The sequence below is a fragment of the Lonchura striata genome, chromosome 2 (genome assembly GCF_046129695.1).
Source record: "Lonchura striata isolate bLonStr1 chromosome 2, bLonStr1.mat, whole genome shotgun sequence".
Classification (NCBI taxonomy): Eukaryota; Metazoa; Chordata; class Aves; order Passeriformes; family Estrildidae; genus Lonchura; species Lonchura striata.
The window spans coordinates 45934845-45948350 of NC_134604.1; the positions used below are offsets into that span (position 1 = coordinate 45934845).

Here is a 13506-nt window from a genome sequence, read left to right on the forward strand (position 1 = left end):
TTTTCTTTTTCATCAGCACTAGTAAAAGATAAAATGCAGGCAATTACTATTCAGATGAATAAATATAAGTCAGGAGAGGCCAAAGATAACTTCTATAAGACTAACTTGATTTATTCCATACAGACATTTTTCCATATGTTTTATTCTATGTTTGCTCTTTTCTTGTACTTGCTTTCCATATGGCAATCCCTCCTCCCAAAACCTGTTCCCCTCTTTCAATAGCATCTGAGGTTTTTGAAGAATGAATGAAAATGTGTGTCTACTGTTAGGATATTTGTGATTACGAATTTGTGAGGACTGGAAGTGATGATGAAACTGCCTATTTCACTTCATAAATAATAGTAAAAGATATTTGAAGCTTATTCTTGTTCAAGTTATACAGCAGATTACAGTCTTCATTCAAAACATTCAAGTACATGGACAAAACCAACATGTAGATTGTGAAAAGAAAATACATTTATGGTAGCAAATGAACCACCGATTCATGGGGACAGATATAAAACATCCAAAAATGTGTATTTGTATTAATTTTTATTGCAAGATGGGAATGATGCTTTTTTAATACTAAGCCGTTTACTTACTGCTTCACTTTCTGAAATTCCTATTAGATTACTACTACTACTTCCTTGAATTCCGATTTTGATTCAGCCTATGATTCTGACTCAAAGAGTGCAAGTCTTCAGCGTGGCATCCTTATATGTCATATCATTAATCTCAGATATTGTACATCATCCCACATGCACTTACCCTGTTTTTGTCTTATTTTGTGATCATAATGTTCATCACATTTTTCCTTCTTCTTCTTCCAGATCTTTTTATTTTACCACATTTTAAGTGTTATAGGCCAAAGTTGTGTCATCAGGCTTCCACTATACCTTACAAGATTACAATTTATTTCTTATGAGAGAAAATAAAAGTTTATATTGAATATCATATTATAGCAGTTTCTTTTTCCTGTTCCATTCTAGCCTTGAACACCACTAGGAATGAGGCATCCACAACTTCTCTGGGCAACCCGTTTTGAGGTGTATCTCACCACTCCCACAGTAAAGAATTTCTTTCTAATATCTGATCTAAACCTACTCTCTTGCATTTTAAAGCCACTACCCCTCACCCTGTTGCTACATGCCTTTGTGAAAAGCTACACACCAGCTCTCTTTTAGACACCTTCTATGTACTGGAAGGTGTTAAAAGGTGTCCTGAAGGCCTCTCTTCTCCAGGCTGAGCAGCCCCATCTCCCTCAGCCTGTCTGCGTAGCAGCAAACCAATCTAGTGGAAAACGCAGCAGGGCCATCTATAAGGTCACTTCCAATCCAAATCATTCTACCATTCTCTGAATATTGGCCTTAGTAATAAGCATTCTGTCCTCTGCTTTCCCTCTTGGTCTGGCAGTGTTCTTAGATGTCATATGTATTGTTTCTACTCAAGTGCTAATTCTGTCTCTCTAATCTTTTTTACTGATTTCCTGTCTTTTTATACATCTCAAGAACCTCTTTTTTTAACCAATTATTCACCATTTCTCAGAATGGCAGTCACAGTTAAATCACTTCACTTCTAACCAAATAGAAACAAAGGTTTTAGAAAATGTGCTTTAAGATATTAAAACTCCCCATCAGCTAAAACAAAAAAAATCACATTTTAAGTCATTTAAGATGCCACTTCATTTTTTGGCCCACTTGGTTCATCTTTTGAATATGAAAAGACAGCTGATAAAACATCCCAATTTCTTATTTTCTATTTTCTCTAGGGAAATACTATCTTTTGAAAATAATCCACTCTGTGAGGAACAAAAGTTGTCAGCTGAGAGTGATCCCAACAAGTTATTTCCACACTGGCAACAACTCTGACAGTAAAGGCTTTTATATATTTACCAGTCACTCTGTGGAAAAGGCAATTCAAAGCTCTAAAAGACCTGGCAAGAAGAACAGAGTATAAAAGACTGAGAAGTGATTAGAAAACAGCTAATTAGAAGCTAGTTGTGGTACAAATGTGCTAACTTGGGACTAGAAAAATAATGTTTTTGAGGCTTAAAGGCAATGGCATTCATTTCACCCACACAGGGTGTTTATATACCCATTATATCTGATTGAAATAAAAAGCCACTTGGAGATGAAAATCCATCCCACATATTTGAGATGGAATGAGTTGCCTTGAAAGAACAAATCATGCTTATCTTTTCCATTTAGTACAAGGTAACTTAGACAAATGGCTTAGATTATATCCTTACCTCTCAATGACTAAGGTTTAGGTAAGATGAATTCTGTATGACTTTCATGATGTGAGCAACATTCTGGAGAACATTGAACTATCCCAGGAAATTACTTTTTGCCATGAATATAAACAATTTTAAATCAAGAGCAGCAGGCAGAAAGATATGTTTAATTTGTTATAAAATCTAACGATTCCCTTTCTCTGTCTGGCTTGAACAAAATTTTTTCTTAAAGTCTCCAATTTTTAACAAATAATGTATTTTTAATTCATTATTTAATTATTTGCATATATATTTTTTTTCCTTTTTTCAATGATATAATGATTGGCCACATAGGAGCACCATTAAAATACTGCATTGGATTCCAAGACATGTGGCATTAGAAATTATTTGTTGAACACTGTTTCCAAAATTTCTTGTGGTGATATGCGACTTCCAAAATCTTAAACAAAAAAACAAGCCTAATTGAAATGGATTGTGATAACAAATAAACACACACACACACATGCACACACACATGCAGAGCTTGTGGTGAATTGAAGGTACTTTGGGAATGCAGCTAGAAACTACAATACTACTCTTTAAAGTAACAACACTGTAACCTGAAAATTATCTCTAAAAGCATACAAATGCAGTTGCTGTGACAAGGGAAGAGGCATTAAAGCTAACAAGCAAAACATGTTTAAAATACCTTGAGGTTTAATATGATATGAATGGCCACAGCAATCACCTTCTTCTAGCAAGAAATAAGCTAAAGTAATGAAGCATCTGCACATGCAGCTATTGTTTATAGTATCAGAAAAGATAGCTTTTCTTTATCTTTGGAATAAAATAGAGATCTTTCTTATACCAGCTGTATTTATTCCTCTGACTACAACAATTTCTGGTTCTAGCCTTTAATAAGTCATATCATATATGTTGAGAAGAACCATTATCTGAGTGACTTGTTAATTAATTAAACTGATTCCTTCCAGGTATAAAACATTCTGTTTCATACAGAATGAGTCACATTACTTTTGTTCAATAATTGCAATATAGTCTTCCTTTTACAAAATGAATAATATTACTCAATTTCTGGCCCTCTTTAATTATTCAGACATTTAATAATAAATTATGTTATACATTAATCTTGAGGTAATATGAAGGAATAATTGACTGACAATGATATATTAGAATACTATCAATATTTTAATTTTAAACAGAATTATGTTTCAAATGGTGTTCATCACTTGAAACACAAAAATAATTCTGAAATTATTTTAAATAAAATTGGATCATGCTAATTTTCATGCATAAAGTACACTTCCAAGTAATCAGCTTTGGTTTTATTTGTTACCTTCTTGTCTACATCTGAAATATTAAGAATTGCACATGTGGTGAAATTTGAGCTTGCACAAAACTTATTGTATTGGGTCACTCCAGCAGGTGTTAGGGTAGATGAAGTTCCCCACCAGGAGAAAGGCAGGTGTTACCTCAGGCTATTCCTTTCTGTGTAGAGAGAGGCTATTTCTGTGTAGACATCTTCACTATGTCTTCCTGTCAGGCAGCCTGGAGCAGACCCCCACAATAGCATCACTTGCCCCGCGCTCCCTTTTACCCCATCCCATAAACTCTCGGTTGGCTCCTCATCTATCCCCAGACAAAGCTCCATGCTGGTCATTGACATTTCTCCTTGTCTCCCCTGCCTTGTCCTTCCTTGTGAGCCAATATTATTCCATTCCAACACTCCAGTCGTAGGAGTCATCGTACCATGTTTCTGTGATGCCAATAAGGTCGTAGCCCTGCAGGCATGTGCATGTGTCCAACACCTCTTATTTATTCCTGTGCTAGGCATATGGGGATAGACATATTTAATTTGGGCCCCAGATGAAGATGAATTCCATCCTAGAAGATGGAATTCCTTTATGCTGCTCATCAGGTGTTCTCCTGCTGACCTGCAATCCTTCCCCTTGCTCTGGGCTTGTGGTAGCATTGGGACATTGACACACCCATGCATTTTTCTGAGGTGTTTTAGATTTTCTGAGGTGTTTTAGGTGTTTTGTTTTAGAACAAAAGCAATAAAGGAGCAATTCTATCTTCATGAAAAGAAAAGCTGATATTCCACAGCTTTGAAATCCAAGGACTGAAAGAAGTGAAATGAGGAAATTTTTCTCAGCAGCAGAACATTCTGATGAAGACCACTATTTTAATTAATAACAGTCAAATAATTTTGATGTAAAAGTATCTTTGATGAGGAAATCAGGATATCTCTATTTAGTCTAAAATTATGTCTCTTTTTTTCTGTATGCCATATTATCAGACCTTGCTTCAGGGTCCATCAGCACATTCTTTAGGTAATTGAATTTTCTTGCCTATGTGTGAGGTGGAAAAAAAAGGAAAGAAAGCCAAAAACAGAGAATAAAGAAGACAGGAAAAAATAATTTCCTTGTATATTGTATTCACTTGTCAGGCTCTTCTTTATTAGAAGGTGAAGAATGACATGTAAGCATAAACACTACCTGTCCCATCTTCTCTTCTTTATTAGTCCTGTTTTTGGAGACTTTCTCTTTTGCAGTGGTTTGTTGTAGGATTTTAGTCACTTAATTGAAATATAATTTGTTTTCTGTGATTTATGTTGCTTTTTCTAAAGTGTTCTAAATACAAGAAAAACAATTTTAGGTGCCAGAGTTATTTTGTCACATTCTAGCTAAGAAAAAATCAGGTTTATGACAGTCCTTAGTCTAAAGTTAATAAAAATTTTCCCTGTAAATGCAATCTCAGTGATATAGTGAGTTGCATTAACTAGCTAAATAAATGGCTTAAAAGTTCAGGGTAGATACTTGCATGCAATTTAAAGGCCTTTTCTGTGTTTAAAAGGCTAGAGAATGATAGCTTTTATTGTAATGTCAGAGGAGCACAATATATTTAAAAAATAGGACTTTAATCTAAATAACTTTGTACCTTTTTAAATAATGCAGCAGTTGTATTTCAATTGTACAGTGGGGTAAAGATCCTTCAGGATATTATTTTGTCAAAAGACATCTTTTACTACCATAAATAGACTATTGCCTCTTAATTTATAAATATTGAACTTTTCTGTCATATAAATGACAAGAGATTTAGCAAAACCTTGCTGTACAGAAGTGGAACAAAATAAAACTTTTCTTCTTTGGATAAAAGATTTTTTTCTCTGTGTGAGACTGGACACAAAATTTAAATTTGCAAAATTCATCAGCTTCTGAGACATTTTTTCTCTGTAGAGTTCAAGTAGGCATCTCTATTTACCTACATACTCATCCATAACTCTTATCATTTGCATTAAATCATCTTATTTGTACTGATCTAAAATGTTCATCTCTATTAGAGATGAAAAACCTGGAACAAAGCTGCAACTACACTCTAAATGAAGAATGAAGGGAGGTACATTGTAGGGAAAATTGCCACATGCTATTAAGAATATCTTTGTTAACGTTGGGGTCTCCAGATAATCTTTCTACCTCTGGGTTTGGTCTTAGTTTTGCCTTTGTTGCTCTTAGCTGACTGTGAGACATTTCCCTTACATCATTTGGCCTGTTTCTCTACCCAGACCTCAACTGGACTGGGGAACTGAACCAGCCTAATGGAAAAAAAACAAACAAACAAACAAAAAACAACCAAACCCCTTCCCCAAAAAATCCCAAACCAAACCAAACCAAAAACAACAAATAACACCCCCCCCCCCAAAAAAAAAGCCTAAAAAACCCCTACAAAAACCTAAAAATAATAATAATAAAAAAAAAACCCATCTAAAACAACCACAGTTTCCTGATCTAGTTTGGTATGTGCCTGCATAAAAAATTTCTGCTGAAATAGTGGAAGATGCTTCAGAAGAGCAAGAAAAAGCAGCCAGAGAAAATGAAAAGCTGTGGTGCCCAAAAGCAGTGTTACCATGTTACCATCAAAGAATTTCAAGTGGAGTTGTGCCATCAATACAGTCATTGATGTATTCCCTTTTACCTTTTCCTTCTAATATCTTCTTATTCCACTTTCTAATTGTGCCTCAAATCCCGAGAATAATTAACAACTTAAGGCTATTCACTTTGTTAGCATATTTTTTGTTCTAAACCTAATACACTTCTTGTTTAAATGATTGTTATTTGCAGCATAATTTAAACTTCAAACACTTCTAATCTGTAATCAGCTTGAATTGCTGCTTCTGTTTCAGATCTGGAGAGGAACTTTTGTGTTACCAGCTGGTCTATTTCTTCCACCTATATCAATTTAATAAAATTAGAATTTATTTCTATTTATGAAAATGTCTCTTTCCAGAATTTCTGTGCTAAGAGGCAGCTGAGAAGTTTCTAAAATATTTCTTGTTCTGCAAATTGATCAATTCAAAAGAGAGAAATAAATCTAGATAACTTTTAGATCTTATTAACAGCTAAGTATCAAGGAAACAAAAAGTATGCAAGCTTTCATATCCTGTGAAGCTACAATTGAAACAAAGTTGATCATAAAGCTGGGACTGATTTCAGTAAGCTAATTTAACTTCAAATATATTTTTTATGTGTACTTATATATACATATTCAAAAAATATATGTACATGTAATAGTGGTTTTAACTGTATTAGTTTATACACACAGGCTTTCCAAGAATAATTTTTCTTCTCTAAAGTAAAAAAGAAAAAAAAAAAAATCACTGTCATGTATGGCAAGTCCATCCTACAAGACTTCTGTTGTTAAAAAAAATATTTTTATCATGATGACTGAAAAATTAAATTACAATGGCTAAATTTTCATACATTGTAACCTACTGCTACTAAATATACTGCTCTATGAAATTTATGTTTTCAACTTGATATTAGGTCTTGAGCCTGCCACACAAATGTTTTTTGCACTTCTAGATTGTATGTGTGTGTGTACGTATGTGTGTGGCCACAAGACTTCCCTAAAGGTTAGAACAGCTTTCAATTTTATGATTTATTTAGAATCATAGAACTGTTACAGTTGAAAGGGACCTTAAAGATCATCTAGTTGCAATTCCCTTGCCATGAACAGGGATGCATTTTTTTAAACCACATTGCTCAGCGTTCCCTCCAGCATCTAGCCTGGCCTTGAGCACTTCCAGGGATGAGGCATCCACAATTTCTCTGGGCAGCCTATTCCAGTACCTCACCACCCTCACAGTAAAGAATTTATTCCTAATATCTAATCTAAACCTACTCTCAGTTTGAAGCTATTCCCCTTGCTCTGTCGCATGTCTTTGTAAATACTTTTACATGTCTTTGTAAATACTGTTTCTTCATCTTTTTTGCGGGCTCCCTTCAGGTTCTGAAAGTCCAGAATTAGGTCACCCCTAAGATATCTCCTTTCCATGGTGAGCAATCCCAGTTCTCTCAGCCTTTCCTCATAGGAGAGGTGTTCTATCACTGACTCCTACAGCAGAGGGGTTCAAGGTTTGCTCAAAAGTTATAAATACATCTTCTGTTTTCTTCTACATTGTAATTCATTAACAGTGAGAAGTGGTCAGACACCCATGAAAGTCTTGAAAAGATCTTAATGGAGTCTATGGAAAATCAGTGTTATGCTCTGCATCATTGTTCTCCACAACTATGACAATTCTACTCCAAATAAAATAGATTGATGTTCAATAACCTTAAATTTTTCTTTAATTCTTTTTTAATACTGTACTTTCTGGATTAATGTCTATTGCCTTCCATTTTCTCTTTTGTGGTATTGGAACATTTGAATGGGAGGAAAGGAAAGCATATCTGAAATACAGACTAGAAAAGTTACTGTCATTCTAGCAAAGTGATTTTAAAAACATTGCTAGAAACTGCCTCAGGAATTTGTTTATTAAATAGTATCTGGCAGATAAACACGCAGTACAGTTCTCGGACCCATTCAAGTTTTAAGTCTATTTGATAGAACAGATACGGACAAGAAGAGATAAATGCACATATTCGAATATATTTAAAGAAATATGGTTATAGATATAAATATTCCATCCAATTTCTGGATTTTCTACCCACCACAAAATATTCTTAAGCAGATTGATCTAATCTCAACAAAGAACACAATTTATCAGAGTAATACAAGACAATAAACAAGAAGTCTTAAGAGTTGTATATTTTTGTTATATTTCCTATGCAAAAAAAACATTCAAAATTAAACTGGACACTGACAACTGGTCTAATTAAGTAAAATTCACCCAAAATTAGCTAATTATTTCCATATATTGTTGCCCTAAGTTTTTGGGTTTGTCCAGTTTATAGTACACATTATGTGACCACTTTTCAGAATGCTTATAGAGAATAACACTTATTTTATGTGTGGGCATTTTAATTTGTCTTTAAATCATGTGGCTAGCATTGTGTCAGTGAATACATTACATTTTAGACTCCTAAAAAATAATATTAAATTACATATAGACTCTGTCATGCTTAATTAATGATATGGATAGATGAAACAACAGTCTGGAAACACTGTTTCACAATCAATAGTGTGTTAACTTACTGAAAATTCATTTCCTAAATGAGGAGTTATTAAAAAATCTACTTTACAAGTATCTATCCATCAAAATATAAAATATTTACATTTTCCTTATATATACACTGGGCTTATCAAATAATGTCAAAAGTAAAGTGTCTACCATTCAGAAAATTATTAAAAAAAAACATTTAACAACTCTGGAAAGGAATGTGACATTGTCAATTTTAAATCAGGGAACATTTTAGTGCTGTACTTTCAGTCATTGTAGAAAGGTCATCCCAGATGGTGCAGATGACGCACATGGCAAGCAGGAAGGGAGGCAGAAAGCAGGTTTGAAGAGAAGAGAAATAGCACCTCATCAGTAAGTCTGAATGGTGAAAAAATATGTTAAAAATGATTATGCTATTAAGTTATACAAAACAGAACAATCCCCTGGTAGATTGCTTTCTTCTTTGAGCTACAGGAGATGTGTTAATTCAAATGTGGCTTTACACAAGGGCTAGAAAGAAGAAAAATGCAGGAACATCACTAGAAATTGGCAATGAGTGGATATATTGGCTGGATAGGACATCGCAGGGTAATGGCTAGGGTGAAAATATAACAGCTGTGGTTTGCTTTTAATGGAGGGGGAACTGAAATGTAAATATATAAATATTGCTACTTTTCTGTTAAAGTCTGATGTGAGTTATACAGGTGCCCTAGAGCCTTGGAACCATCTGGGTACTATGCTAGCTTGACAGGCTATGGGCAGAAACAATAGTCCTGCCAAGAAAAATAACTGAAAGCAATCTGTGTTTTACCAGCCCAAAAAAATAGCATGGCTTATTTTCCAAGAGCAGTCCTCAGTTCATTATCACATTCTGTTGCTTAACAATATTATCTGACTCCATGTAAAGCAACCAATTAAAGAAGCTAGTTAGGAGCCCTGTGTACATCAGCTGCAGGCTGTAATTTGTCCTAGAAATCAGATAGAAATTGATGTAAACTGATATGAACACAACTGCATCTCTTCGCTTGGTTATTCTTTTTAGAACCCTCCTCCTTGGTCTAAAGAGATCAGGTGTGGCATTGTCAAAAATTTTAATGCACTTATTCTAAACCATTTTTATTTTCAGGAATGGAGTATGTGCCTTGAGGCTGTCAGCTTAATTCTTGACTGGCACAACCTGCCATAGCTACACCAATTTAGAGTTTGCTCTTTGTAGATGATTATTTTTCTGTTATGACTCTTCTGTCATTTCGTTTCTGCTATGGTAAAGTTCAAGTACCTCTTTCTGAAGGTCATGTCCTTCTCCACAAGCAACCAACTCAGGATTTTTGGACAATATAATTAGTTATATTAATTACATTTAAACAATCCTGTCTGCATCTTGATTCTTATGAATATTCAGGAAATTTATTTCCTTGACTAAAAATATTTTTAAATATATATCTTACAGATATTTCAGAAAAACATGTCTATTGTTACAGAGTGGAGAGAGGCAGCCCATTGAAAAGACAATGAGCAGACATCTTTTACAATTACAGGTAATTTAACAATTTATAGTGGAATTTATTTTTTCCTGAATACTATTTAAACAAGAAATCTGAAACTTGGAAATTTAGTAGCAATTATGCATATTTTTGGGGTCACCTATGACTATAACATTTTCCTTCAAGCTTTTGTCATGCTTCAATAGAGCTTTGGGTCTAAAGATGACAAAGTATCTCTGTATTATGTAATAAAGTTCCTACAGTCCTGCTAAATTAAGTCAATATGAATTGTTCCAGCTCATTCTGTAGATCAAGCCCAAGGCTCTGTTTACTCATGTTTCTAAAAATTAGATGCCATTTATAACAATGTCATTCTTTTTATCTTGTCAAAGTTCTTTTTTTTACATCCACTATATTGTGCTGTATATTTTGCTTCCAAATGTTAGCGCACCATTACTTTTCCCTTTTGCACATAGTTCACTTGGAAAGAAACACAGAGCAACTGGAGAGAATGAAACAAACCTGTACTGAGAGCTGAAGAAGAGAAACTGGAGAAGCTGTTCTGAGAGCTGGAGAAGCTCAGATGTACAGGAGGGAGAAATGGAAGTTTTAGAGTCCACATAATGGCAATTAATATGTAATGAATACCATGACCATTGAACATGGAACTGCTCTAAACCTTCTTTTTCAAAGGTGCAAAATGTTGTTATCTTTTCATATCTGAAAGAGCAAAGGGGAAACTGTGCTGGTTTCTCTGCTGGATTCAGTGTATCTCACAATTCTCTCTTTTGCAGTTCATGTTCTAGTCATGGTTAAAGGGAGCCTATTCATCTTTCCAGTAGGTATTTTTCTGTATTACCATTGTATCTCTAGTTTGACATCACTTTTCAAGACTAGCCACTGCATTATCTTTTCTCCATCCTACTGGCAGTCTGTCATGCTGTGCTTCTGTATACATCTTTCATTTGTTTTCATAAGTTTTATTTTTCCCCTGTTTTTCTTATTACAGTGGGTCTATTTTTTTTTTTTTTTTTTACTTCCTGTACTTTGTTTATATTATATTTAATTCCAGTCATAATGTTTTATTATTTCCTGTTTTATGACAGCATGCAGTCAACACAACTCCAGTTGCATTTTAGAGGTTTCTATGCATAAGCCGACACTGGATGATGCCTATTGTACTAGGAGACAGTCTTTTTCTAAGATTTGTGCTCATTATCATCTTCTAACCTCAGTATTTACACATTTTAATTTTTTTTTATGCAAGTTACATTTGTTGAATCTCTTTAACTTCTGTTTTATAAGAACCAAACCTGTTCTTGCACATATTTGAATTTTCAAGATACTGTAGGACTTTAAAAAGTCTATAAATAAGTGACTTGAATGTCCCTTCTTATTAGGAGCAAGGAACATTCAGAGTTGCTGCAAGTACTCCAACATGTATGAAACAGCACAGCTGATGCAGATTTTTTTAATTTGAAACTAATTTGCTGAAAACACAATTAAATTACAGTAGGCAGTTGATCAAAGCCATAACAGGAGATCTGAAGTTACAATCAACTCTGAGCTGTGCATAATTGAAATGCAGAATAAATTAATGTAGATAAAGAGAATATTACTAAGTAGAAACAATGCTCTAAAAAGCAAGAGTTTTAAAGGCATGGAGTAGAATGAGGTGCTTCTATTGTAAGCAGGACTGAAATGTGATCAAGAATCTTGTATAGCCATGAGAGTATGTATATTATAGATCATACAAATTTATTATCAGGTATCTGTGCACATTACCCCACAGAAATTTTACACAAAATCAAGCTCTCAGGTATAATAAATCACTCTTTCAGCCACTCAGCTCCATAGTGTATCCTCCATGACAATGCAGGAATTCCATACCAAATGTAAATACAACACCATCATTCATATTTAGATACAGTGACATTTGGAATAAGATAAGATCTGTAATAGGAAAACAATATATTTTATTAGGAAAACAATATATTTTATTAGATCAACTTACATGGGAAATATTGACAGATTTTCAGATATGCTGGATACTTTTATTCTAAGTTTTAGCATTACTTCATGGTCTGAAAACAATCAGACTTTAATCAAACCAATTTCCAGAGCTGATTGTGCCTCAAAAAGACTGTGCTGTGTAAAGGCTATCCTTCCTTTAATTTACTGAGCCATTAGCTGAAGTGTCAAAGATCATTTCATTGCTGTGAGAAACAAGCAACACGTGTCAGGAGAAAAGAAACACTAAAACCAACCAAACCAAACTCAAAACCCCTTATTCATCAATTCAACAATTATTCAGATGGAACTTTCAAGTAGTGACAGAAAATGACTACTGAGGTAAACCTAGATCAATGTTATGCTAGCTGTTTAAACAAATACAGGAAATCATTCAATACTTTTAATGACTTAATTTTTTTACGTGAAATTAGACAGTAGGTGACAGGGAATTAGACAGGGAAAGGCAAATGATAGAAGTAATGCATTTCCTATGGGAAACTCTATTGAATGCAGGAACTGCTAGACTCTGCAATGTGGGGGTTGACTTTTTGCTTATTAAGGTCATCCACCTCAATGCTTTTAATGAAATTCCTCTCTGAAAAGGATTTGACACTTTGCTTCTGTGTGTGTGTGTGTGTGTGTGTGTGTGTGTGTGTGTGTGTGCAAAGATAGATGGATGGTGCTTTTCAGTGGAATAAAATAAAATAACTTTTAAGATCAGGGAAACTACTAGCTAAAAATTTATTTTTTATAGCTTCATCTGCCTTTTTTACTTTTTTTTTCTCTTTTATATCTAATACACTTTTTATAAATATGGTGTAGTGTTCTTCCATGTCTAGGGACATTATTTTATTTAAATTAACTTTGAGGCTTTTTCGTACTGCAGAAACAGATCTTCATGTTTCTCGTGGATAGGTTTCCTACTGCCTGTAGATTTGGAAGGGAAAATGCTAAACTAGTAATGAAAAATCTACTTCTAGAGCGGTGTTTCTCAGTTCTTGCATAAAAACACAACAGCAATGGATCAGGAAAGTTAATTTGGTTTCAAAAATACTTAGCTAGCTAATACATAACCAAGCAAAAAAACCCACAATCCTTACCTTTTCATTACATTTTATTCTTCTTGTTCAACTAGTCTTTGCTAGCTCCTGAAATATAAGAAAAAATAACTAAACTTATTCACTATATACTCTTGCTTTCATAGTACATGCAATTTGGTTGTTGTTTTCTTCAACTAATAGATCACACCTTGGAAAGGCTGAGAATCATTCACCAAGAAAACCATCAGTGACTCTGCTCAGTTGATTTGTGACAGTCTTTTACATAAGATAACTCTGTACAACAACTGTGGAATTCTGTAA

At 34.1% G+C, this 13506-nt stretch overlaps 1 long non-coding RNA gene across 1 annotated transcript in view; it reads right to left on the reverse strand.

Annotated features, from left to right (window-relative positions):
* Positions 1 to 13264: 13264 nt before the first annotated feature.
* Positions 13265 to 13506, reverse strand: part of LOC110470062 (uncharacterized) — a 39390-nt gene continuing 39148 nt past the window's right edge. The window contains exon 3 of the long non-coding RNA XR_002465344.2: positions 13265 to 13293. This is a non-coding gene — a long non-coding RNA (uncharacterized LOC110470062). The remainder of the gene's footprint in view (positions 13294 to 13506) is intronic.